The sequence below is a fragment of the Prenolepis imparis genome, unplaced genomic scaffold, assembly GCF_030444845.1.
Source record: "Prenolepis imparis isolate NDT839.2.m4 unplaced genomic scaffold, iyPreImpa1.0 SCAF_6, whole genome shotgun sequence".
NCBI classification, from domain to species: domain Eukaryota; kingdom Metazoa; phylum Arthropoda; class Insecta; order Hymenoptera; family Formicidae; genus Prenolepis; species Prenolepis imparis.
The window spans coordinates 5799128-5824990 of NW_028141164.1; the positions used below are offsets into that span (position 1 = coordinate 5799128).

The 25863-nt window shown below is 36.0% G+C and overlaps 1 protein-coding gene and 1 long non-coding RNA gene across 3 annotated transcripts in view; one reads left to right on the forward strand and one right to left on the reverse strand.

Annotated features, from left to right (window-relative positions):
* Positions 1-7216, reverse strand: part of Aop (ETS variant transcription factor anterior open) — a 39176-nt gene extending 31960 nt beyond the window's left edge. Inside the window, exon 1 of the mRNA XM_083040705.1 lies at positions 6521-7216. The gene's annotated coding sequence lies outside the window, so the exon portion shown is untranslated. The remainder of the gene's footprint in view (positions 1-6520) is intronic.
* A 12-nt stretch (positions 7217-7228) lies between these two features.
* LOC145937582 (uncharacterized) overlaps positions 7229-25863 on the forward strand; it is a 109907-nt gene continuing 91272 nt past the window's right edge. For both annotated transcript variants that reach the window (XR_014425579.1, XR_014425580.1), the window contains exons 1-4: positions 7229-7675; positions 7896-8123; positions 8275-8523; positions 22009-22119. This is a non-coding gene — a long non-coding RNA (uncharacterized LOC145937582). The remainder of the gene's footprint in view (positions 7676-7895; positions 8124-8274; positions 8524-22008; positions 22120-25863) is intronic.

Genomic DNA, 25863 nt, shown 5'->3' on the forward strand with positions numbered 1-25863 from the left:
CCGAAATATACGCAATCATTCTTTTTATCAGTCAAATGACAACAGTCGTTCACATATAGATTGCCATTGAAATTCAGGAGATGATCAGTCGCGATCTTGCTTAGATAAATAAAGAAATGCAAAACTACGAAAGACTGAGATCTTCGATCAAGGTTGAGGAATATTCTTTGATCGAGTCGAACCAGGAAAGTCTTGTCCACAATCTTAACGATCAATAGATTCCTATATATATGTGGAGGAGCAAAGCTCCGGAGAAATTTCCATGCCTCTTTCTTCCGCCCTTGACCCCCCTCCCATCCCTTAGTTCTCAATAGTCTACGGTAGTGCTTCCTCCCTTACTTCCGGGTTTCGGGCTCTTCCGGCGAGGCTCGATGCGAATTACGCTAGAAAGGCTTTCTTCTCTCCCCCTCCCCCCCCATCTCCTTCCGCTCTATATACGCGTCCTTCGCAGCCAACCTCTCATTTTCCTCTATTCACCCTTCTCTCGGTGCCCTCTTATCAACGTCGACTTCGACGGACCACCCTTCGTCAGTCGTTTCCTCTCGGCGTTATACAAAACGAGACTAAAGCCCGCTGCCTTCATTGGCGATTTTTATCGAATGGTTTAAGATCATTTAAAATTCTGTGGCTTTTGTATATCATGTTTTCAACTGTTTAAATATATTTTGATTTATATATTTAAATATATTTTGGCTAGTTTTGACATTTCCGATAGTCGCTTTACAAAATTGATGAAACAAAATAGATAAAAATATAAAGGAAGAGAAATTAAAAACGATTAAAGATTGCTGACATGCCTTGGCAAAATTGGGATAATCTGTATTTTTCCGATATCTCTACGAGTTGAGAGAAAGCACGCGATACACTACTGATACACCTCTGCGCATCGCGGTAGTGTTCCGAGCAATTCCGGTAATTCGTCATGTCCTTTATAAATGCTAATGTTCCGCCGACGCGACTTCGCTTATAAGCCGCCGCGAAGAGGTCTTCGTGTGCGTTTCTCTATCCGTGCTTCCGGGTGACAGGTCTTCCAGCAGGACGGAGTCGGGCGTTCAAAAGACCGCACCCCACCTCTCTCACGTCTCGGTCACGAGTTACCGTCTCCGTTCTGCTCGGCATTCTCCTTGGAAATTCCATGTTCTTTCGACACTCACGTCAGCCTCAAACGCGTATTGTCCACTTGACACTTTACCTTTCTATATATATATATATCTGTCTTTATATATATATTTTTTAAACCATTTCATATACAACTCTCAAAAATATATTTTTTTTTTTCATGAAAACAGTTACCTTAATAATGTGATTAAAAGTACAAAATTTTAGCAAGACTCAAGTACTTTTAAATAATTTACAAATAATGTAGAATAAATGAAAACTATGTTTCTTACGTGTACAACGCGAATAATGAAATTGGTAATAATTGCACAATTTTATTTTTGTCGTCAACAAGTCATCTTATCAACTTTTTTAGCGCGTATCACGGAATTTTGTTTGATGCATGCGTAGCACGTAAATCATTCGCATCGTAAATCAAGAATCGAGCGCGCGAGTTAAATCGCCAATTATACATACTCAGCTTGTATTTATTAATTTAATTATAAATCAATCAACGCGTTGCACGTCGCGATCTATGTGCATGCGATAACTAGCAAACGTTCGAGTAGAATTACGACATTAATATACATATTTCTGATCGCATCCAGCGTATAATTCCAGTTAGGAAAATTACCAGTAATATAGATAAATTCTTAATCAGTGCATAAATTATCCATAGAAATTGCCAGTTTATGTAAATCAGAATTAAATGGGATGTTTTTCCTACGCGCGCGATATGTAATATGTAATTATTATACTTAAATTTAGATAGATAAATCTTTAAATATATCTGCATCTTTTACGTGCAAGTTATTCTTTCAATTGTAGCAAATTTCATAATTAAACGTTTTAAAGCAGACTTGCAATGTTCCGGAATATTAACAAAAATGAGACATTCTTTTAATGAATGCTATACATATATATGTTTCAATCATTAGCTATAAATAAGATGATGCATATAAATGATCAAAATAACTGTTTGTTAAATGTCTGTTTTGATTTCTGATTAATGCGGATTTTCTCGTTATTTCGATAGCTCATTATAATATGATGCTACTTTTATTTTTTTGGCATCTTGTTCTTTTTACGATTCTGATAAAAAATTTAAAAAAAGCTGCATAGATGTAATAAAAAATTATATAACTTCAAATGCAGCACAAGGAGTGTGTTTCTTGTAAAAGATATCGTCAAATTTAAAGATGAATTATGATTCCGAACGCGAAGCGAATGAGCTTCCGGTTTTGTCGTTTGAGCTTCCATCCGCAGCTTTTTAATCTTTTTTTTTTTTTTCTTTCTTTCGGCTCTTTCTCTTTCGTCTTCTGATGCCAAGATGGCAGCTCGAGTGCAGCCGCAATGCAATACGTGTGTATTTGTATCCGACGATGACGACGACACGTCGTATCAAAGTTAAGAATACGACGGCCACCCGGATGGGAGGGGATTAGGCGGCCGCCCGTTTGCTCGCTACACTCTTTGTAACCCGTGCATACAGATGATAACCTATGCACATATCGTAGTCGTGTCTGCCAGTCAGCGGCAATGGCGTCGTCACCGGAAATCACCGGCGGCCAGCCGGATATCTTCGTGTCAGACCGATAGGAATCGCCGCGTTGAATCGACATCAAATGACTCCGCGATTTCTCACGCAAATGTATGACGTTCCGATTTATGCTAAATTCCCGTACGCGTTCCTTTCGCTTCAAATTAGCCCGATCCTACCGTATACTTTAATATTAAATATATCATTGCATATTATATATGCCACACAAAGTATTTAATGAAAAATTAATACAATTATATATACATTAAAGAACATGATCAGTAAGAATATTTCGTGCTACTTGAATTTGAAGAAAAAAATAAGATTTGCATTACAGATCTCCTCATAACTATGTTAATTTATATACTATATTTATTTAATATATATATATATATATACATATTTAATAGTATTATTAATAATTATATTATTTGACGGATTAAAGGTCACATTTTTTCCGAATAGACATTAGCTTACGCCAATGATGAACGCGGCCGACTCCCCGCTTTGTCTTCTTACTATCTATGCTTACGGAGTTTGTAAACATCTTCACGGCGAGATTCTTCTCGCAGAGAAGATTTAATTGCGCGCGTCTCATCGGAGCTGCCGTTCCGCGGTTTCGCAATGAGGAAGTATCACAGAGAGGATCCGCATTAATCAGAAATCAATCCGCGTCTCGACCGGACAAAGGAGGAAAGCGTAGCTCCGGCTCGCGCCTAGCACGACGAGAAACCGAGAATATCCTCATCGCGTCTCTCTCTTATATTCAATTTATCTAGAAAAAAAATGGTAACCTTTTTTCCGCAGAAATGAGTTTTCTCGTTATATCTATTTTCGTCGTAAGATCGATTGAAACAATATATTATAGATAGCGCAACGATATAGATTTATAGATAGTAAGTGTAGCGTCATTCTTTGACAGAATTAACACAATTATTTCTTCAAAGATTTATCAGTGAAAAGGATAAACGCGCAATATAAATTTTCGCTGACAAATGATTCTTGTCATTAAAAAAAAAAAATAACCATTTAATTCAATTTGATATCAAGTTTCAATAACTTCTTTCTTACAACACAACAAGAATGAAAAATTGTCTAGAAATGTAAACTAAAGAGTTGTTTGCGCCTTATCTAAATATTTTCCGTAAAAATCATGCATGCGGAGGAAGGCATTGCGACACTTTTACTAGCAAAAGTCAATACTATCGCGCTTCTTTTCACACATGCGAAGAATGGTATATATATTATAGCAATTCTCTCTTTCAATATATTTTAACACAACGGGCCATTTCGTAAAAATGAAATTGAAATCCGGTACAGTTTTACGCAAATTCAGACTTTGATACCATAGACGTGCGGAAACATAATCCCTGATGTATATACATCACGATACAATGTAACGCAACAATCTTATTCGCATGAAAAGCTGAACTCGTCAAAATTACAGCGATTTCAATCTTTGATTCATAACAAGTTTACGGAGGCACGAATTGCAAATTTGAGAAGGAAAAAGAGAACCAGTTTCGCCCGATGCCCGCACAAGGCTCGTGGAAATCTTGCGAAAGCCGCGAGCGAGCAGGTATTACGCGCGCGAGTTCGTCCGCTCACTCGCGTTATGTAAATGATAACGCGCAACTTCCTCAATAACGATTAAGAAATACGAGCGGTTCCTATACCCGGGCTGGTTTACGTAAAACATTTCCGCACACGTTGCAGCTAACGGTGCAGATTAGATCCCTTCGATTATGTAGCGAAGTGACAGAAAAGCGCCTTAGGTAGGTCTTTATTCTTCGTGCGGTCGTCGCGTCAATTGTCGTTGTTCCGGTAGAAATCGCTTAAAGATCCGTTTAAAGCGAAATGATTTCCGAGCGATGAAATTGTGTGCGTTTGAATATTTCAACACCCGCGCGAGAGATATTTGAATGTCAGTTTACTTCCGCCTTTTTGTACCCACATTCAGAGTATTTTTAATCTTTGTAAAAAAAACTCTTTATACATCGAAAGATAAGTTTCAATATCTGCTTGTATCTAAAAAAAAACGTGTAATGCGTAAAAATCGAGAAACCATTTCGCAAAAAAACAGCTTTATAAAGTTTAAAGTCATATAAATATATATATAAAGAAAACGTGTTTAAAATTTACATAAATCATGTCGCGAAGGTTGTCGTACCAGGAAGTAATTTCAGAAGTAGTTTAAGTATCTTAAAAGTAGCCTAAGCACCTCAACTCTCGCCATATGTCAAACATAATTATATCCTACACGTAACTATGTCTAATTATACATAATCGCACAAATGGCATTTAAAATTGCATCAAGATATGCCAATAATTCCCAATTAGCATTTTAAAGTTAACCCTCGTGCGCGATGAGATAATAAATTGCTTTTCTAAATATTAAGATAACACGTACAAGAATATTTTACATTATATTGCAGTATTGTTAATCTATATTTGCAGATTCGAGAGAGAGAGAGAGAGAAATTTAAATAATAATTTAATGACACGATCTCTCGCGAGCAATTTTATTTATTGCGACAAAAATTCGCAATAATAGTCGAATCTCATATTTTATTCCGCGAGTCCGAACTTGCGTTGTGTGCACATTTGTCCTCCGCATCCGAAAAGACAACGCAGACGATGGCTTATATTTACTTCCTCGATGTTTCGCATAACAAAGTCGCGACCAAGAGACGGTTGACGTCAGCGGTCCGTGTTAATTGAATTCCGCACGACCGGTTATTAACATCGCCGAGCGGATTAAAGCGAGGCGGGGCTTTTAGCGGATTTCCGGGTTTCGCGCCGGAATTAACTTCTTCGATCGCAAACGAGCCGCTCCGAATCTCTCGAGAGTGCGGCAACGAGGAAAATCGAGGGAGAACGAAAATTGACCAACATCATCGAGTGCTGATCTCTCGAGGTCGAGTGTCGCGGAAAAATAATAAATACGAACGTCGAATACGAAGAAAAGTTGTCGATTAAATTATATAAGAAATGATATGCGAGGAATGACTCGTAAAATTATGTATACTCGAAAGTATATAAACGTGAATTATCAGTAAGTCTGAAATTTTGCGTATTCTTTACCAAGTAAATTTATTGAATCTCGAATCTATTAAATTAACATTCTTGCTAATATCTGACACGTTCACTTTAGGATAATTTTTACTTACGTGAAATAGGAGTAAAAATATGAGTTAATGTTTCAGACATTTAATTTATATATATATTCATAAAAATATATTAATTATAAATATATATATTTATAAAGATGGTTCTGCATTCAGTATCCTATTCAGTAATATTTAGTGCTTATGTAAACATTGTCGAAATAACATGTATTTCTAGCATCGCGTAAAATCTCGAGAAACACGATTATATAATTAAAAGGATTATATAAATCATAAAATTAAGAAATTCAATTCCTCAAATTGCTCAATTTTAGAACTTGAAAACCTATATCGTCTATCTCTCTTAAACTGTAATAAATTCAGTCAAGTTGGAATGTGCATTCATCACCGAACGTGATAAAAACAAAGCGCGCAATAAAAATTTGCATAAGTCATGCTTGAACTCTTATAGAATACGCAGTTCGTAAATCGTCGACTTTTTATAATTCGAAGAAGAGAAAAAAAACGACGTTCGTTTCCACGAAACGCGGCGGCGACGACACCACGACAATGACGAAGAGGACGGTTTGTTTACAACCGGAGGATCGGAAGAATCGCCTAGTACGCGCGCGCAATGGGTTATGTACATACAATATATGCACGCAAATATACAACACACACACACTGCGAGAGCATCGCGACGTGACTCGAGAAACATCGGGGATTTATTTCGTGGAACGCGTGATTACGCGGAAAAATATGTAGACACTCTTACCTTGGATCGCTGGCCTCTGCTTCGTCTCGCTGTCAGTCGCGACGTCTCGTCGATAAAATCCTTTGCCAAAGCGGTGTCCCGGGTGCAGCTGTAATATCACTGGCCGCCGTCGTCGTTCAATCGGACACAAAACGTTTCGACGTTCATCGGACGGCGAGTCGTCGTCGTCGCCGTTCCTCGTGCTTCATCCGGCACGCAAGCACGGGGCGGCATGCGTACTTAATCGCGCGTAATCAGGTCGCAACGGGCGACATTCGCGCGCGCGAGAGAGATAGAGACAGCGCGAGACTTTTCGCCGCGGCGCCGCGAACACGTGAGAGGGATTAATGTCGCGAGTCCGAGCGGAGGCGAAAGACGACGCTCTCCTCTCGTTACGCTGTATCACAGGAGAACCGGGAGAGAATCCTCGGTCGTTAGCACTCGATCGCGCACTTGTATGTCACTTGGTCTTTAAGCTGCGGCGGCACTTGTATTGTTTCCTCCGTGACGACACCGGAAACGATGGAACAATCACGGAAATAGATGATACATATAGATAGCAGACGTGAATGAGAGAATTGAAGTACGTTCGAAGAGTAGACGAACGCGATCTCGCGGAGGGGGGGGGGGAGCGATCGTTGGAATTTCGATTGCGGTGCGATTGCGAGCGGCTGTCAAGTTTATATATCCCAGTACTGTCGCGTGTTCCGAGGTTAGCGAGCGACTGAGGCAGCCGCTGAATATAGAGTGGAAGATCGTCGCGAGACTCGCGCATTTTCCCCTACCCGTTGCAGCGATGGAGAGCGGTGGAGATGGCGCGTGCGCCGCGGGGCGCACAATTGGCGGCGGCGGCCGACCAATCACGTGCGAGCGTTGGAGTTGTCGAAGACGGCGCCAGAGGAAATAATCGAACCATTGTCGTCATGGCGCTCGAGTGGGGAAGGAAGAGGGTCGGGCGCGAAGTCGCGGCGCGCAAAGGTGGAAAAAGAGAGAAAAAAGATACTCCCGGCGACTTCCTCGTAGCTTCCTCGTGATCGCGATCGTGAATCGTGATTGTCGTCGCGAGTTAACCCCGGCCGATCGTGTTTCCACATGCGCGAGACGTGCAACAACGCGAAATGGAAGCGACCGAGAGCGAACGATAGCCCAACGGACTTTCGACCGGAATGAAGTTAGGTAAAGTTTCCCGGAATTTTATGTAATCTCATATATCAATGTCCACATACGAAAGTATAACGAAATGATACAGTTTTGATGCTAAATCTTTGCGGGAAGAACATGTCCATACATGATATCATATAAAGATATACATATTTATATATGTATATGTGGAAAATGTAGTCTCAATAATTATGCAAACATGCATTCCATGCGCACGCTACTTTTGTTTGTATAGGTCACACGGATGTGATTGGGCATCGGGCGCGAAGTCGCGGCGTGCAAAGGTGGAAAAAGAGAGAAAAAAGATACATCCGCCGACTTCCTCGAAGCTTCCTCGTAATCGCGATCGTGATCGTCGTCGCGAGTTAACGCTGCCCGATCGTGTTTCCACATGCGCGACGTGCAACAACGCGAAATGGAGGCGACCGAGAGCCCAACGGACTTTCGACCTAAATGAATTTAGGTAAAATTTCCCGGAATTTTATGTAATCTGATATATCAATGTTCTCATATGAAGCTATAACAAAGAAATATAATGAAATAATACAGATTTGATGCTAATTATACTTTCAATAATTATGCAAACAACATTTCACATGCATTTTTGTTTATAGGTTAAGGATGATCGGGCGATCGGACGCGAAGTCGCGGCGTGCAAAGGTGGAAAATGAGAGAAAAAAGATATTCCCGTCGACTTTCTCGTAGCTTCCTCGTAATTCGTAATCGCGATCGTAATTGTCGTCGAGTTAATCCCGGCCGATTGTGTTTCTACATGTGCGCGACGTGTAACAATATGAAATGTAAGTGATCGAGAACGACGGTAGCCCAACAGACTTTTCGACTTTTGACCGGAATACACTAAGGTAAGATTCCCGAAATTTTATGTAATCTGATATATCAAATGTTCTCATATGAAATTATACAAAGAAATATAACGAAATAATACAGTTTTAATGCTAAATCTTCTCAGGAAAAACATGTCTATATTATATAATCATGTAAAAATATACATAATTATATGTAGAATATATACTCTCAATAATTACGTGATAAACACACATTCCACGCGCGTGCCATTATTGTTCATAGGTCACAAGGAAAATAAAAAGAGTAAACTGCTTCCGCATTGCAGTTTTTTTTTTTTTTGTTTTTTTTGTTTTAAAGAAAAGTAAAGTTATGGGTTAGATTATAAGATATAGAAACAATCACTTATATACAAATATTTATAAAATATGTTATGTAAAATTGAATCGCTAATTTTTCATTTTTTTCTATAAAATATATAATGCGATGATAGTTAATCTTCACATTATTTTCTTTGCGACTTGAACAATAACGGCGCACATCATTTAGAATTGTTTGCTCATTATGAGAACATTTTTCTAATATTTATTATTAATAAAATATTTACATATATAATTATATATGTAATTACCAGTTACATATATAATTATATATTTATATATGTTGTTACATATATCGACACAATGTCTTCGAATTCTTATATCGCATTTCATTTAACACATTACAAGATACAAATATATCTATAAACATATTTATAGATTTAAATGATTTCTTACAAATGCATTTCTTATCTGTACTCATAGCACTTATATATTTTCTATTTATCTTGATTTCTATATTATATGCTCTTATCAGCATAGGCTTCATTACATTTTATTACATTATGCAATTTAATTAGACAAAAATAAGCGCCACGTGATTCTTACGATATCATAAAATAATGGATAGATAAAATTGTCTAATTGATTATGATGAGATAAAATGCTTAAATGAGACGGGAAATAATCAAGTTTATTATCGTAAATTATCGTAAATTAATCGTACAAGCAATAAAATTGCTATGTTAATTATGTCTCTAAAAACTAATGCACATTGCAAATAGATCAAATAAATTCTCGTCGCGGCAAAATATTTGTGAATTTCTATAAAAATGAACCGTGTTTAAAATAGGTGCCTCCGCAATAATTGAATTATTAATGTGATTGATATCTAGATTCTATCTCACGTAAACAGATAATAATCCATGGCCGAAATGCAGATCATTCATCGGCTTTCGCGCGATATCAAAAGCGATCGCGCAATATCAAGTATCAGTAACACCGTATCAGTGTCAATAACAAAAACACGAATGCAAATATCGTTCATCGCGCGAATTTTAACGCCGATCGTTAAAATTATTGCAAAAAATAAAGATAAACGAATGTATCTCGGCGACATCGTGAAATTATATACGCGACTATTGCGAATAATTCAAAATTGTTTTTATTTTAGCTTTTTACGTGCAATAATCGCGTTTTTTGCGTGCTTGAACATTCCTAATTTCTCTGTTTGTTTTCTTATTTACACGATATGTATAAAAGCGCAATAATTGACAACCGGTTATTTTACGAATTCGTTCATTTACGAAACACAGCGAACTGCGTCATTTTGAACTTTGCGAAAAAAGCGATATTGAATCGCGTGGGGGAAAACGCTTGTTAAGACAACATTTGTAGAGAAATATGGACGGAAGACTTGAGACCAAAATAACAAACAAGATATAAAAATTTTTAAATCAGTCGAAAGTTTAATATTTGCTACATAATACGGAATAGCATATAATAGCTTATATTACTAATATTACTATATATTACTAATAAAAAAATAATAACTACGGAGAGAATTTTCTCTTAAAATTTACCCTGAAAATCATGGTAATCGTGGGACAATATGGTATGGAAAGAATTTTATGAGAATTTCTCTGATTAATATTTATCACAATAAAAATAATAATTTCTATCACAATAAAATATAAAACATGTTTGATTATAACAGATATTATTTTTATTCTGATAAATATTAATCAGAGAAATTCTCATAAAATTCTTTCCATACCATATTGTCCCATGATTATCATGATTTTCAGGGTAAATTCTATATATAAGAGAAAATAATATTACTATTTACTATTACTATTGAAAATAAGAATAGTAATAAAATTGAGATAAAAAATTTAATATTTTTATAATGTCTAATAATAATAAAACAGAAATAGTATAGGACTTGATATATTGATTAAATATCTTTTTCAAATTATCTGTCAAAAATCTTTTTCATTTTTAACAACGTGAGATTCGCATTCCATACTATTAGCAAAGGAGTGTCAAAAAAAAAAAAAAGAAAGATACATGGCCTTGCTTTGATAAATTTCAACCGTGTTGTTGTTGACCTGGTCGAACTCATTAATCCGTTATAATCTCAAGCAAACAAGTCCTCCCGTTCTCGTCTGTCCTCCCGCCTCCCTTCAACGATTCCGCTACCGCCGCTGTGCTCTCGCTTATCTTAATCGCGGCAAAATGCGAAAAGTTGCCTCAATATTTATCACAATATACCGCCATGCGCGACGCACGTGGTCTGGTCTGTGACAGATATCTATCCTCCCTTTTTCACATTTTATATTACGAGATAAAATCATCTTACGATTTATGTCACGATAAGATTCTTTAATCGATCTGGAAGGGTTTTTTTCTCAAAATCATGGGCAACGAACTTTCGCATTTAATCGCGAATGAAGAGCATTTATTAAAAGTTCAGTTGCTAGGAAATCTTACTATTTATCGAAATGAACTTATTTTTGAAACGGAAGCAAAATAATTTCTCGTTATATGCTACATAAATATTAGCTGGAATTAGTTAATCTACATTAAACCCTGACCTTGCCACGATAACAAGCCTAATTTTCGTCTCGAACTAGTGTTATCGGATCTCTCTTGTGCTTTTTTAACATTCTCGTGGAATCCCCAGCGATAGGCGCAATTTAATCAAAATGGGAAACATCTCGAATTATCTTAGAGAAAAAAAATATTTTGATCAAACTATCATTCTTCTTAGTATGCGCAAAGTAGGGATGGATCAATATGTATTCACGTATGAATTTTAACACTTCCTGCGATCAAAGGTAGCATTCTAAATGAATTACATTAGTCATTTCTTATATGCGAGTTTTTATGACCATCGATTCATTTAAAAGAGTTTCCAAAGTCCAGTAAAATATATCGGACAAATGTTTCGAAATTAGAATAAAATAGACATTTAAATTTTATTATATTTTTAATCTATTTTTTTATCTATTATTTAATTTTATGGCTTACATGTTATGTTTTGATTTTAATGATACATATAAATTATATTCAAAACGTATAAATTTTTTCCTCGATAAACAAGATGACACAGCTATTTTAGACATTTCATGAAATTCCTTATATTCTCGTATACGCGCTAATCCATCCCTGCTTACTAAGACGCGACGAATAAAAAAAGATCGTTATTGTCATGGTGCACATTCCATTTGAAAAAAGCACACCAAACACCATGATGATGGGCATCAGGGGCGCTACAATTGGCTGGTCCTCCTATAAGAGGTTGAAGATATAACAGGTAAAACAGGTTTGTAGGCCTCCTCTGAGAGCTACCTGCACGCATCTCCTCTTTAAGGGCTCTCTTTTCAACAAAGCCCGATTTACTTCTCTCTTCTCTTTTCTTCGGAGACCTCCCTTGGTTTTGTCTGCTCTTTTGATGGACCGCCGATATCCTTTGGTTCCTGCGGAAGGGATGACGAAACAGGAACCTTAAAAAGGGAATGAAAAAGTACGAATATACGAGCATTTAATTTCAAATTATGTAAAAGCGATAAAAATAAAAGTATGTAAAATTCTCTCTCTTTCTCTAATTAAACTTTGAAAATTCAATGGAATATCCAAAGAGTACACATAAAATTTCTAAACTTTACTTTTTTAAACTCTCGAAAATAAAAAAAAAATATCCTACTCATTAAATGTTTAGTTGCAGTATTTCTCGAACATTACGCCTTTAATTTCCGAATTTACTCTTTCGTATTGAAAGAAACTTATTTTAAAACTTGCTTATTATTAACAAAATGTCATTTAGAGAAAAAATATTTAATTTATATTTAAAATTATATGTATATATTTATATTCAAATTTTAGACATATTACAATACAATAATTTTTAAAATTAAATACATTGTTCGATTTTTTAAATCTAAACAAAATTTCTTATAAAGATTAAAATTGATAAGATTTACATGACTTAAACACATTGGATTTATTAAATTACATTAAAAAGTTAAATTATTAAAAATTACATGCAATCTACTGAATAACTTTTAATTATTTGTACATACATCCATAACAAAAGTTTTTGAATATCAAATACAAAATTGAGCACTCAAGGTGGTGAACACTAACAATAAGATAAAAAATTTAAGCATCTGCTATATTTTGTAACTAGTCATATAAACTTTTATAGTAGCATGGCAAATTATGCTAAAATAATAAATTTTTTTTTTTAACTTCGTTTCTCAAAATTATAATATAATAAAGTATTTTTTGAAAGAATTCATATTCAGTATAAAAACCATAAGAAAAAGTTATCTCTTATCTCGTATAAAAACCATAAGAAAAAGTTCTCTTTTTTGTGTCTATTAAAATGTATTATTTATTACTTATATTTATTTCCGACCGACTGGTAATTATCTTCCGTTAAAATTTAATGATTTCTTGACTTGGTTTGTACAACTTATGAAATTTTCTAAAAAATTTTTTAAAGATTCGTTTTTTAAGATCTATATATTGTGACATGATTTTCGCATTTTGAAAAGGCTTAATAGTGGAAAGTAGATATAATATGTTTGACGCTGAGAAGGTTGCTCTTTGGACAACAACCTTATATAAAATTTTAGATATATATTTAAAAGATTTAAATTCTTGTTTTTTAAAAGCGTGAACAAATATTTGTCTTATTTAATTTTCTCTATATTATATTGATTGGTTGATAGAGAAGTATTAAGAATAAGCATGCGAAAGATAAAATATCTATGCTAATTTTTAATTGTACTTGATTTGTAAAACTTTAAATTTAATGTGAAATTGATTTTTTGTGCGTTAATGTGCATTATTTCGTATTTTAAACGCTGTAACTTCTGTGATATTTTTAATTTCTCCAACAATTAAAAGGAAATAGTCACAGAAAAGATATATTTATATGACATAAATATAGATCTATCTATATGACATAATGATATAAATATGACAAAATTGAAAAGCAATTTTAATTAAAAAAAATTTTTTTGTTAATATAAAATTTTCAAAATATGAAGATATATTTTATCTATTTTATAAATAATTTAATATTATTATTTTTAAATACAATACTACAGAAATATATAGCTTCTTGAAATGTCATTCTTTAATTTTCTAATCTTTCTATTATACTTTATTATATTTAAGTGCATTTTTAATTTTCCAAAAAACATTGATCTCCTTGGACACTTCGCCCCCCTGGGAGTTTAACATAAAATGTCTTAAACTAATCGCATGAAAATTTAGGATCTGGCTAAATTTAGGCCTATTGTCAAATCGTTTATATTGGAGAAGAAACATTTAATTCTAATCTTGCGACCGTTGTAGGTATATGTATACCTGCTACTATGATTAATCGCGCTTTCTGCTAAGCATATAAGAAAATAATTCAATGCAGTCAAAAATTCTTAGAGAATTCAAGAAAATATATAAAGAAAAAACACAAAATAATATAATTAACTAAATTTTTGCTGTGTGAAAATTTGCATACTTATGTTATACGAAAGCATAACAGAGTAGAAGTATACGAAATCTCAACACAATGATGAGCATAGCGAAAAACTATGTTCTCTTTAGGAATTATAATCTCTTAACCCTTCTGTCAATACAGAATTTTTCATCTCTACATCATTGAATATCCGCGAACTGATATATATTTCTCACACATTGCACTATATGACAATTTTTTTATAGCACCTGTTGATATCGAATATTCTTTCCCATCATATTTTAGAAGGTTTTCGAATACAAAAGCCTTTTGTACTTATTCTTTTTCGGACAAAAAAAGCCGACATTTTTTAACATTTATAAATGCTTGGGATATCCGGGTATCCGGATGTCGCATATTTTGTCAATGAATACCTATTTAATGGTATACCATTAAATAGGTATTCATTGACACAGAAGGGTAAATTATATTTTAAGAGACACACTATTTCCACTATTTCGCATTTATTATTTTCATTGTATTATAGACATTATGTTTGTTGCAAATGTTCTTTAAAAATTGTATTAATACACCAAAAACCCTTAATATAAAAATGTTTTATGATTGGTCCTGACGAAAGAGATCAATCGTGTTAATTTCCGACAGAATTAGATCGGTCGAAAAATATATTCGATAATTATATTTCATTAGCGTATAATCAACAGCAATCAACTCTTATCTACTTTCATCAAAATTACATTTAGTAACTTATTATTATTATCCACAATTATTCGTTACAACAACTCAGACATTGCATACATATTTACTTATTTACTCGTCCTGAAATTACGAAGAAAATCATTAAAATGTGGCGGATGCAAATAGCTACAGTTCGTAATACCCCGTTGTTCCGCCTTACCAAGGGGTAGGAAGCAGACAAGAAAAGCATAAGAATTGGAATATCGTCCGTTCTTCGCGGGATTACACGATTGCTGCATAGCGTTGCTGCTGTTTATTGCTGCGACTGCCGGAGAGCATCGAACGCTGTCAGCGGTTTAGTAATCTGGCGGCGGCGACGCTGGCGCAATCCGGGAATTTCTCGCGCGAGGCGAAGGAAGGAAATTGCGTTGCCCAATTAGAAATCGCGGGAGACCGCAGAAAGAACGGACCGGTGAAAGAGGGAGAGTCGGTGGCAGAAGGGTGAGGGAGGATTGGAATAAATCGGACGAGAGGGAACGGGGGACGCGGCACCTCGTGTATTTAACCCTAATCTGGCCAATCCCGTTTTCCAGCCGAAAGGAAGAGAGCGCGGCTAGATGTTTGCTGGAATAATCATTTAATGAAAGTCGCGTCGTTGTGTGACGTAACGATAATTATACAATAGAAGCGAAGATTTTAGATTTCAAGTGAATTGGAGCGTCGGTTGCACGAACGTTAGTTAGATTACTCAAGTCTTGCTTAATTTACTTTTCTCTTATTAATATTGTATAATTATTACTTGAAAGTTGTGCCATTTGTTGAAATTTGACTGAAATTCTCCAAGACAACAGAATCGATAATGATAAAGCAAATGAAAAATAAATTTAATAACTTTTCTCATTGAAATATATGCATATGTCTCTTTATATTGTATGTATATATACATACATCCGGATTTCCGTTGAGAGACCGGATAACAATTTCCTCTTTCTTGTCGGTGCACCGCGTGGTTCGACCATATTCCATATTCATATGTGGCAGAAATCACTTTCTGCGACTCGGGTGCGGCTTCGCGACAAGATGCGATAGAAAAAGAGGAGCGTAAAAAATATCTGAGATAATAACCGTGCGATAATTATTATTAAACGTCACTAGTCCGCGTGGCTGTCCGCGCTTTTTTCTATGAGCGTGATATAAAAAGGCAGTGTTCGTCCCCGCCGCCGCACGTAGATCGCGCCGTTTTCCACGAGCGACGATATAAAAAGAGTCCCTTTGCGAGTGATCCTTGCGGATGATCGAGGATTAATAACGACAGGATGAACTTTAACACACAGCTAGCATTTATCCCGCGGGCGGTTATCATCGAAGCGAGAGAGGGCGAAGCGAGAGTTGGCGGCGGCTCGACTCTCCTCTCGAAAGGCCAGGCCACAAGTAAAGATCGATGGATCGATAGATCACGGTATCTCTGTGTGTACGGTCCTACGAGTTTCTTTTCCCCTCCCTGCGTTCGTTAACCGATGCTCCTAGGTGTCGTTTGACACGGGGATTATTATTTATCGTTCTGCGCGTTTGAGAAATTAATCAGAACCGCGCGACGCGTGGGAGAGACCGAAAAATTGACTCGCGAAATTGACGTGCCATTTTTGTAAGCGTTTTACCTCTGACACGTGAAATTTCGTTACAATTGTTTCCAAAATTAAAGTTGAAATCATATAAATTAAAAAATTAATATTTGTATTATAATTTAAAAATTTATATCGAAAAATGATATGTTTAAATTACATATATCACATTTAGGAACCAAAAGAAAAAGTTTTTATTTGATATCGAATACTATTCTATTTTTTCAAAGATTTATATATTTTATAACAGAAACTTTGATAACCAATATATACAGGGCGTTTCATTTTAATTGACGCATTGAAATAAGTGGAGAAAGACACGTGGGATTGAAAAACGTTTGAGACAAAAGTTGTATGGTTCGGAGGGGGAAATAAGATGGCTATACCAGATTTTGTATCCAAGGTCATTCGAAGGTCACAGGAATGTCACCAAGAATTTTTATAATGGAAATTACTATTTTTTATCACATATTCTTCTAGCTGAGATCAGGGCGTTTTCGAAACACTGGTCATCAACCTTGCTAAGTTGAGAACATCCCAAGATATGACACTTCGAAATAATGCTCACGAATCGTCAATTGCGCGGCTCCCCTCGCCTCTCACGTGTTTTCGGCGGATAGCCATCTTATTTCCCCCTCCGAACCATACAACTTTTGTCTCAAACGTTTTTCAATCCCACGTGTCTTTCTCCACTTATTTCAATGCGTCAATTAAAATGAAACACCCTGTATATTAGTTGTTTTCTTCTATAAGAGATAACAGCGAAAATATTTTAATTATACATGTAACATTGTTTCTTTTTTACTGCTGTCAATCTACCAAATGTTGATCATTTTCGTTGATTTCTCCTAGATTATTCCTATATTGAAAACGATAAGCAATTATGTGTAAATTAACCGGGTTAAAGCTTTGCTATTATTCCGATTTCTGCTTGCATACCTGTGAGAATTCGCCGCTGTTAGAAGTCGGCATCGGAGCGATCGATACAATTTCCGGCGGAGATAAATCACGAGGATTTATGATCACGTTCGCTGATTTACCATGTCTCACGTTAATCGGGATAGTCTCATCGATCGCGGAAGAGATCACGGGGAGATCCGCAATTTATAGTAGACTTACATTGATTTTGCAACACGATGTGCGCGCTTTCACGGATCTTGCATCGATTCCTAATTTAAATGCACATCTCTCGTTGGCATAAAGGAAAAACTCGCAATTATTATTACTAATCTTTAAATAAACGGAAACTAATTTAGCTATCATTTATATATTGACTCTTTCATAATATTACATAATATATCTCTTACGAAACACACTGATTCATTAAATTTAAAAATAATTCGTCTAAAAATAGTTTGAAAAATGTGGATCGCTACATAATTCTCACTTGCATATTTTATATCACGATTTTTCCCCTATATGCGTGTGTATATACAGTTTACGTAATTTTGATACAACGTGCTCGGTCGGCGCGGTATCGGTGCTGATAATATATAAAACCGAGATTATATATATATATATATATACGGCAGAGAAAGTGTCTCCTCCGCCTTAAGGCGCGTTCACACGCGCTTCAAACACCGTGGCGAATGGCGCGGTTCGCTCGCGGACGCGTAAACGCACTTATATAATCGATTACGGTAATAGCCGGAGTTATGGCAATCTCCGGGCATAGCCGCGGCACAGGCAGGCAGGCAGGCAGGTAACCCAATTCCGCGTTGACCGGACATGCTGGTGCTCTCGCAGCGCGCGAGAGAAAAGCACGCCGAGCGAAGGCGGCCAGCTACTCTCGTGGGATATTACCTCCATCGAACTGAAACGCGATCGTTGCTACCGGACTCCTTTGATTCCGGGTGCATTCCGTGCGATATGGTTTTCAAAAGACCGCTTCCGTAACATTTTGAGTCCGCGAGTTTGTCTGTCCCGATTAAAATTCGCGTTGCAATCGTCAAAATTTGGCGAAGTAAGATATTCGCGTCTGATTAGTTTGTATATGATTATTTTTTTCACGGTTATTTTTTATTAAATACGAAATCGCCGCTTATTTATTCGCAGAATGCGAAATCCTCGAGCGCTTTTCCGACACGCGCAAAAACGCCCGCATGTATACGCTAAGCAGCGAGAAATAAGTAAAACCGCGGAGTATAATTACGCAACGAGTCGGGCGCAGGTCGAGATGTTGCTAACAAAGCCGTTTATTTTCCGCGGTACTTAATAATATATGAGAATCACGAGTGAGAGAGGAAGACAGAGAGAGAAAAAAGGACGAAGAATATTTTACGTCATATTTGTTTTATATTCACACACAACACGTGCAAAATATTCTTTTATAATATAAATCTGTCATTTTTTACAGTTGTTAAAAATATATGTTTAATAATATTTAAATTATGTGTGTACGATAAAATAAAAAAATATTTAGCATAAAAAACATTTAATTATTAAATAATATTTAATATGTGAAAATTTTCTGTTATTTCTAAAGTTACAAATTAGTGCATCTCAAAATCGATGAGTAAACATATTTTTTGCATACAAAACAAAAACCGTATTGTACGGTTAACATGATCCGTTCTGGAATTAAATTTCTATTATTTAAGATTGAATAGAAATTTGCGTAATAAACTAAATATATATAGAAACTTCGATAATAAATAAAAATTTAATTACAAGGCTGTAGCTCATAACGATTAAATAAAAAAAGATCTATTTTAATTTTGAAAAGCATTTCCTTCTTTCGATATATTAGTTACAATAATATATAAATTTATTCTTTATATAAGTATTAGTTATGTAATTATACATATCCACATTAATTTATAACATTAAGCACACAAAAATGTTTAAAAAATATTTATTAACTGCTCGAAGAAATTTTCGCTGAATCAGATAGAGAAATACAGAAAGATTAACAGATACTATCTCAATAAATCAGTCGAATGAGTAAGTCACAAACCATTTTCGAAAATAAACGAATTAGGCAAGAAGGATTTAAACACGAATTCACGAAGCGGCAAATTCGTTTAATCGAATTCGTGCGGATCTCGGTCCAAATTGGGCAAGCGCGAAATTAATATTTCGAATGGCTCCTGATGTCATTTAAATGCAGTACGTAATAATCCGCGATAACGATCGAACGTTGTATAACATCGCGCCAATAAGTTAGGAAATAACGTTTCCGCGCTGGAAACGCCAGGAACATTATTTTCACGGGGTATATCACACGCGGGAATCTGCTTTAATCCCAGTAATAATTGTGCGGCAAAAGCGAGCATCAGGAACGAGAAACGGTGGAAAGCGAGCCTAATGAGGACGATATGCAATTTATTGCACTGGTACGACGCGGCGCCGCCGCTGAAAAAGGAATATGATAGAAGAGAAATATAGATAGAGGAAGTTGGAGAACCGATATATAGAGATGCAGATAAAGTAGATACTTATATATTATATTGTTTTGGAAATTGAAATTTCGCTCGGAGAGCAATTAAACGTAAATAATAAGAGAAAAGTATGAGAAAATGATATAGAAATAAATTATAATATTACCTATTAATAAAGAAGTATGCAATAATTAAAATTCTGTTAATGTGGTCATAAAAATATAAATAAGCAAAAAAGAGGGATATAAAAATTAAAGATAAATAATGTAGAAAAAACATTTTGTATGCAAAAATCGACTTACAAGCTAGTATGATCAATATATTGATTTATATCTTTTTATCACACAAAATTGGATAACTTAACAAGAATTTGTGAATGTTTCTATCTCCCCTCTCTCTTTTTCTCTTCTGTGGTCAAATTTTGATTAATTTTTTCTCTCTGCTATGATTTATGGGTAATTAACTATTCAAAAAAGAAGCAAATAAAAACAGAAACAGTGTAAAAAGGGAGAGTGAAAGATAGACGAACAAGAGGAAGGAGAAGAGCGACGTTGTAAGTAATCGGGAGAAACACATGGTGTATTATCACTGTGGTAATCATGGGCTTATTATGGCTGTCGAGTCAACAAGAACACAGTCTACGAGCGCGTCTATTAGCCTAACTGCGAATCGTTCTCGACAGCGGCTGCTCGCCTCGAGATAGCTAATTTGTGTAATCAGGATGAAAAAAGAGAAAAAAAAAAGAAAGCATCGTACGCGCGCAACGCGTTTGACTAATAAGTGTTAAGTCTATTCTACAATGAACGCAAAATGCAAAACGCTAGTCGCAGTGTCACGTATTCACAAATTTTAACCTCTTATGTCACAGTTAAAGCAAGCCTCACTTCTGTTGATAAAGGTTTTCTAATGCCTTTTTTAACGAGAAATGATGAGATCAAGTGAAGCAATTGATCAAATGTATTGCATCTGGTCGCATTTTCGTTTTGCGTTTTGCGTCCATTGTAGAATAGGCTTTATATGTATATTAAAACGTTTACCTTATTTTGTCATGCGCTTGCAAGCGAATGTTCTTCATTGGTCGATTAAATTAATTCATCTTATATCGTATATATTTAGAATAACCGAATATTAAATTTTTTTCATCTCCTATTTATTCATTATTTGCTTTCACTCTTTTTTATTATTTCTGGGGCTTATTATATTATTAATATTTATTTTGAAAATCTTTAACCGTATAAGAAAATTAAAATCATACTTTATTAGTGGTTTTTTTATAATATTATTTCTCTATCGAACGACTCATTTTTGCAGCTAACAATGAAGCTTTGAAATATTTGCGAATTAATCGAAAATCTTTTCCAGCAAATGCATTTATCGTTGACGTGTTCACGAGCTCCGATTTAACATTTCGTTTTAGCATTATTAATATTTAGTGGCGATGATGCTCGATATTTTCCGAGAATCGATCGTGAAAGAGCAAATAATCAAAATAATTGGAACATCCTCATTGTTGTCTACGCAGTATTCGTATCGTCTAAGCAGTATTTAGAATCATCCGTGGAGAGAGGGACTATCGCCAATCTATTTTACGCGTTTCTGAGCGTCTCGGAATTTTGGACGGAAATTAAGCGGCGGTATCGTCGCGCAAATTAAATTCCTACGCGCGCCGACCGGCCCCATGGCTGGTCTTTTACTCGCGACCGAATATACACTTAATTCGTGTCTCGCTTATATTGATCGTCGGGAGATCCGTCGTCGTCGATTGCGGCCAGAATTCCCTGCTGCTTCGAAGAAACTTTGTCCCGCGTGATTTAAAGCGTTTGTCGTTGATTATTGATTTAATATTCGATGTTTCTCCCGGCATTTTTTATTGATTTATTTGCTCAATGATATCAATTAATTCGCGTGAGACATCGATTATCTGTACTTTAAGAGAGGGCAACAACTAATCTCGTGATATAGAGTTCTAAAGAGCTTGTCAGAAAGTTCCCCGTATTTTTATCTCGCTGTTAATGATTGCACAACGTAATTAAATGTTAATATTTATTTTTTATAGGTCTTGGACATCCCGTGTTTAATCAAATCAGTCTGCGCTAAAGTCCTCGTCATCGACCGAAGTTCATGCATCTTCCTTCCCGGCGCCACGCAGCACGGCTTTATCATGACGGTGAGTAATTCGTTGAATCTGCTTATATGTCTCGCTCATTCCTCGGCTTTCAATGTCAGCCGTACAGTTCCGTAGAAATTTTGCACGTATTTGCATAACGTTACGAAGCAATTCGTCAACATCCGGACACGGAATTAATAAACTGTCACGCGCATATCATTATTTCACATTCTACGTATGCCGTTTATTATTAATTGAAGGATACTCGACGTTAAACGTGTTTCGCTGTATCGCTGATAAAACTATTTGGCGTATGTACGATTCATCGAACGTAATCTCTTTGTAATTCCGTTTGTTTGGATTATTCTCCGCCTTTTGAAGATTTCAGGCGGACGTCAAGTAAGAGATATCGATATCTCGAGAATGTCGCAATTACAGATTCACATGCGAATCTTTTGCGCAACACATGTTATTTTTCCAGACTTTTTATACGTATCATCGATACGTATGTCGAATATTCTTTTTAGCCACAGATATTTTGACAAATTTCACATCGATATTCCTCATATTACGGATTTACGGTGCTAATTTTACATCCATATCGTTTATTTAGCGACAAGTTATATCTATATTAAGATAGAGTTCAGTTGCAGTCAAATGCAAAACAGGATTATGTTATCTGTTTACATGTTTAAAGCTCAATTTATCTTTTACATAGACGCTTGCATAAAATACTAATACATTCAAACATCGATACAATACATCGATGCAACGCGCGATAATTTTATTCGGATTGTGTCAAATTGTTAAATTTTCTGGATTATTTTAGTGTTATTTGGCTTCCGCGATTTTTGAAGAAAATTTCAATATTATTATCGGTCACGGGCTTATAATTTATAAATCTAATAACGAAAGAACTCGCTTTTATTACCCTCTGATCCTTCATTCCAACACTCTTATGACGTTATGCGTTCCCGATGAAGGGATGCCACGACGAACGAAAACATTTCCCCACGTCTGCGGGCGATTCGATTTTCAAAAGCCCGTCACGTAAGACGAGAACCAGACGAAGTTAGGCAACAAGTGGAAGATGGGACGACAGGAAAGAGTCAGGCAGGCAGGCAGGCAGGCAGGCAGGCAGGCAGGCAAGCAGGCAAGCAAGCAAGCAAGCGAGCAAGCGAGCAAGCAAGCAAGCAAGCAAGCAAGCAAGCTAGCTTCGCCCTCGCGACCCTCGTTGAAGTTTCTCTTCTCTCCCGTTGGCTTTTGTTACGGCCTATAGCAACTTTGACGACTACCCCAACACTCCCCTTTACCCCTACATCTTCTCCCGCGTCATTTTTCATCCCGCTGTTCGAACATCGTTATATCCTAACGATATACAGCGGATATACTGAACGCCTGCGTCGAATGTAATTATTACAAGAATCCTGGAAGAGAGACCGGCTAATAGCAACTTAATTAGAGGGGCATATGAATGAAAGGTTCAATTTCTTATCGTTATGAGGAGATTACTTTTTTATAGGCAAACAAATATTATTTGTTTTCAAAGTTGTATACGTGAATTTAAAGATTACGTTTTATGGAGAGATCTAGTTTAAAAAATAATTTCTGTTAGGCAATGTTTATTCTATTAGTCTTAATATTAGTCTTAATTTTAAATTTAAATGACGATTTTTCGTAACCTATAATACGCTTTACAGCCTTGACACTTAGCAATAACTAGATGATTTCGTGTTGTAAAGTAAATCCGAAAATATTTAGTAATATTCCATTCGATGAACAAGTGTTTTTGGTGGATATAAAATTTCCATATAAAATCAATAATGCAACGCACGACAGATTTTACGATTTAAATATTTGCATTTTGGGCGGAACCACTTCCCAGACGATACTATTTGATGCAGATTCAAATAAACGCGCGCGTCAGAGACATTAATTCTCAAGTTTTGCATTCCAACCAACGAGTTTCGGGTGGATTTTTCTTGTTCGCTTTATAGGCGACAATCGGACGAAGAATGTCAAAGAATGTCACCAGACACATCTTAATACGAAATAAATCAGTCTTAATTCTCTAAATTATCAATTACAATCAAACTGACGTATAGTTGAATTTAATTTAAAGAACTTTTCATTTAAAGAGTAACATATAAAACTTACGTAAATTTATGTAGTAAAATTATACTTATATCTACAATTTATTTATTTATCATAAAATGTTCCTTTTTTATCGCAAATTACGAAAATAATCAAGTCGAAAATATTTGGTCGAAAATACGAGTCTTTTCTATATATGTATCTGTATCAAGGATAAGACTATAATTTAAATAGAGACATAATAATTGTAATTTATAAAGAGATAAAAAACCGATTTTAATTAAAAACAATCCACAAACTGGTATAAGCGAGTCTGAGACATTCCTCTGGGTTCTATATTCTCGTCGCGTCCATCGATTCCGCTTCTCGATTTATATCGGCGTTTTCGATCCGGGGTAATCGAGACGGGCGCGTGCATCCCGCCGATTGTATGTCGAAGAGCGATGACGAGACCTTTACTGGAATCCGGTCTTTTCCTCTCTCGCCCCTCCGCGATGCATCGCGACCGAAGGAAGAGCAGTCTCTTCTCGAGAGCGATTACGCCACCGCGCGCACCTCTCGGCCTATGCCACGCCACAGAAGCATCTCGGAAGCCGAGGAGGATGTACAAGGTAGAAAGGACGAAGAGAGAGTGGAGAACGCCGACGATGACGGCGGCAACGAGGCAAGGGGCGCGAGGGATCGCGGGGAAGGGTATTCCAACCGTCGTCCCGGATGTGCAGCATCATTACACGGCATTCTTCGGCGATGCAGGCGTCCGGGAGATCTTTCTCTCTCCCTCTCTCTCCCTCTCTCTTTCCTTCTCATTCTCGCGCGACTCACATGGACATGGAAATGCGCGTAAGTGGACTGCCCACACGGAAAGGGTAAAGAGATAGGGACGAGATATCGGGGATGGCGAAAGGAGACTAGACATGAGATCAGACACGCGAGACGAGGGAGCGATAATCGCAATTGAGTATTGAAAGGTTTGAGAGGAAAGGTCTGAGAATAGTCTTATGGAAGATTCTCACATTTTTGCCAAACTTTGAAATATTAATTAATTAATTAATTTTAATATTAAAATAAATTCTAGATATAAAACATTCTTATGTATGACATCATCGAATATTTTGGCGCGTTATTCTTTGAATAGTTCAAATACAATCTCGATGATTTTTATATAAATACATAGATAGTAAAGACGTAGCTTGTGTGTCGGTTAAAATATCCAATTACACTTTTACGATGTAAATGCATGCGCTGAATATCTTGGGCAAGTGTGTCGTATTACCGGGAGTCGAATTACCGATTAAGGAGAAGACCGCGTTCCAGGAAACTATTGCTTCCTCGATTACTATGCGAAAGGCGGCATTAGTGTCACGTAGCATTTCGCCGGTTTTCCGGGATGCGGGAAGATCCCTCGATCATTTATGCAAATTAACATTTTCCCGCTCCGAGATCGCGGTTGAACGCCAAGCAACGATTTGCCGAAGCATAAACACGAGCCACTTAAATGTCTCTCGCGAGAAGAGATGACGCATACGTCATATCTTCAGAATTTTATTTATTGTTAAATAAGAGGCATAAGATTGACCCGTCTTGTTCTTATATCGTTCTTTAATTTAGTTTTTTAAATTATATGCATTTGCGTTCTCAAAAAATCTCTAAAATATTTATAATACAGCTTATTAATTCTGCGTTATCAGCATATTTATTATTTTTGTCGCA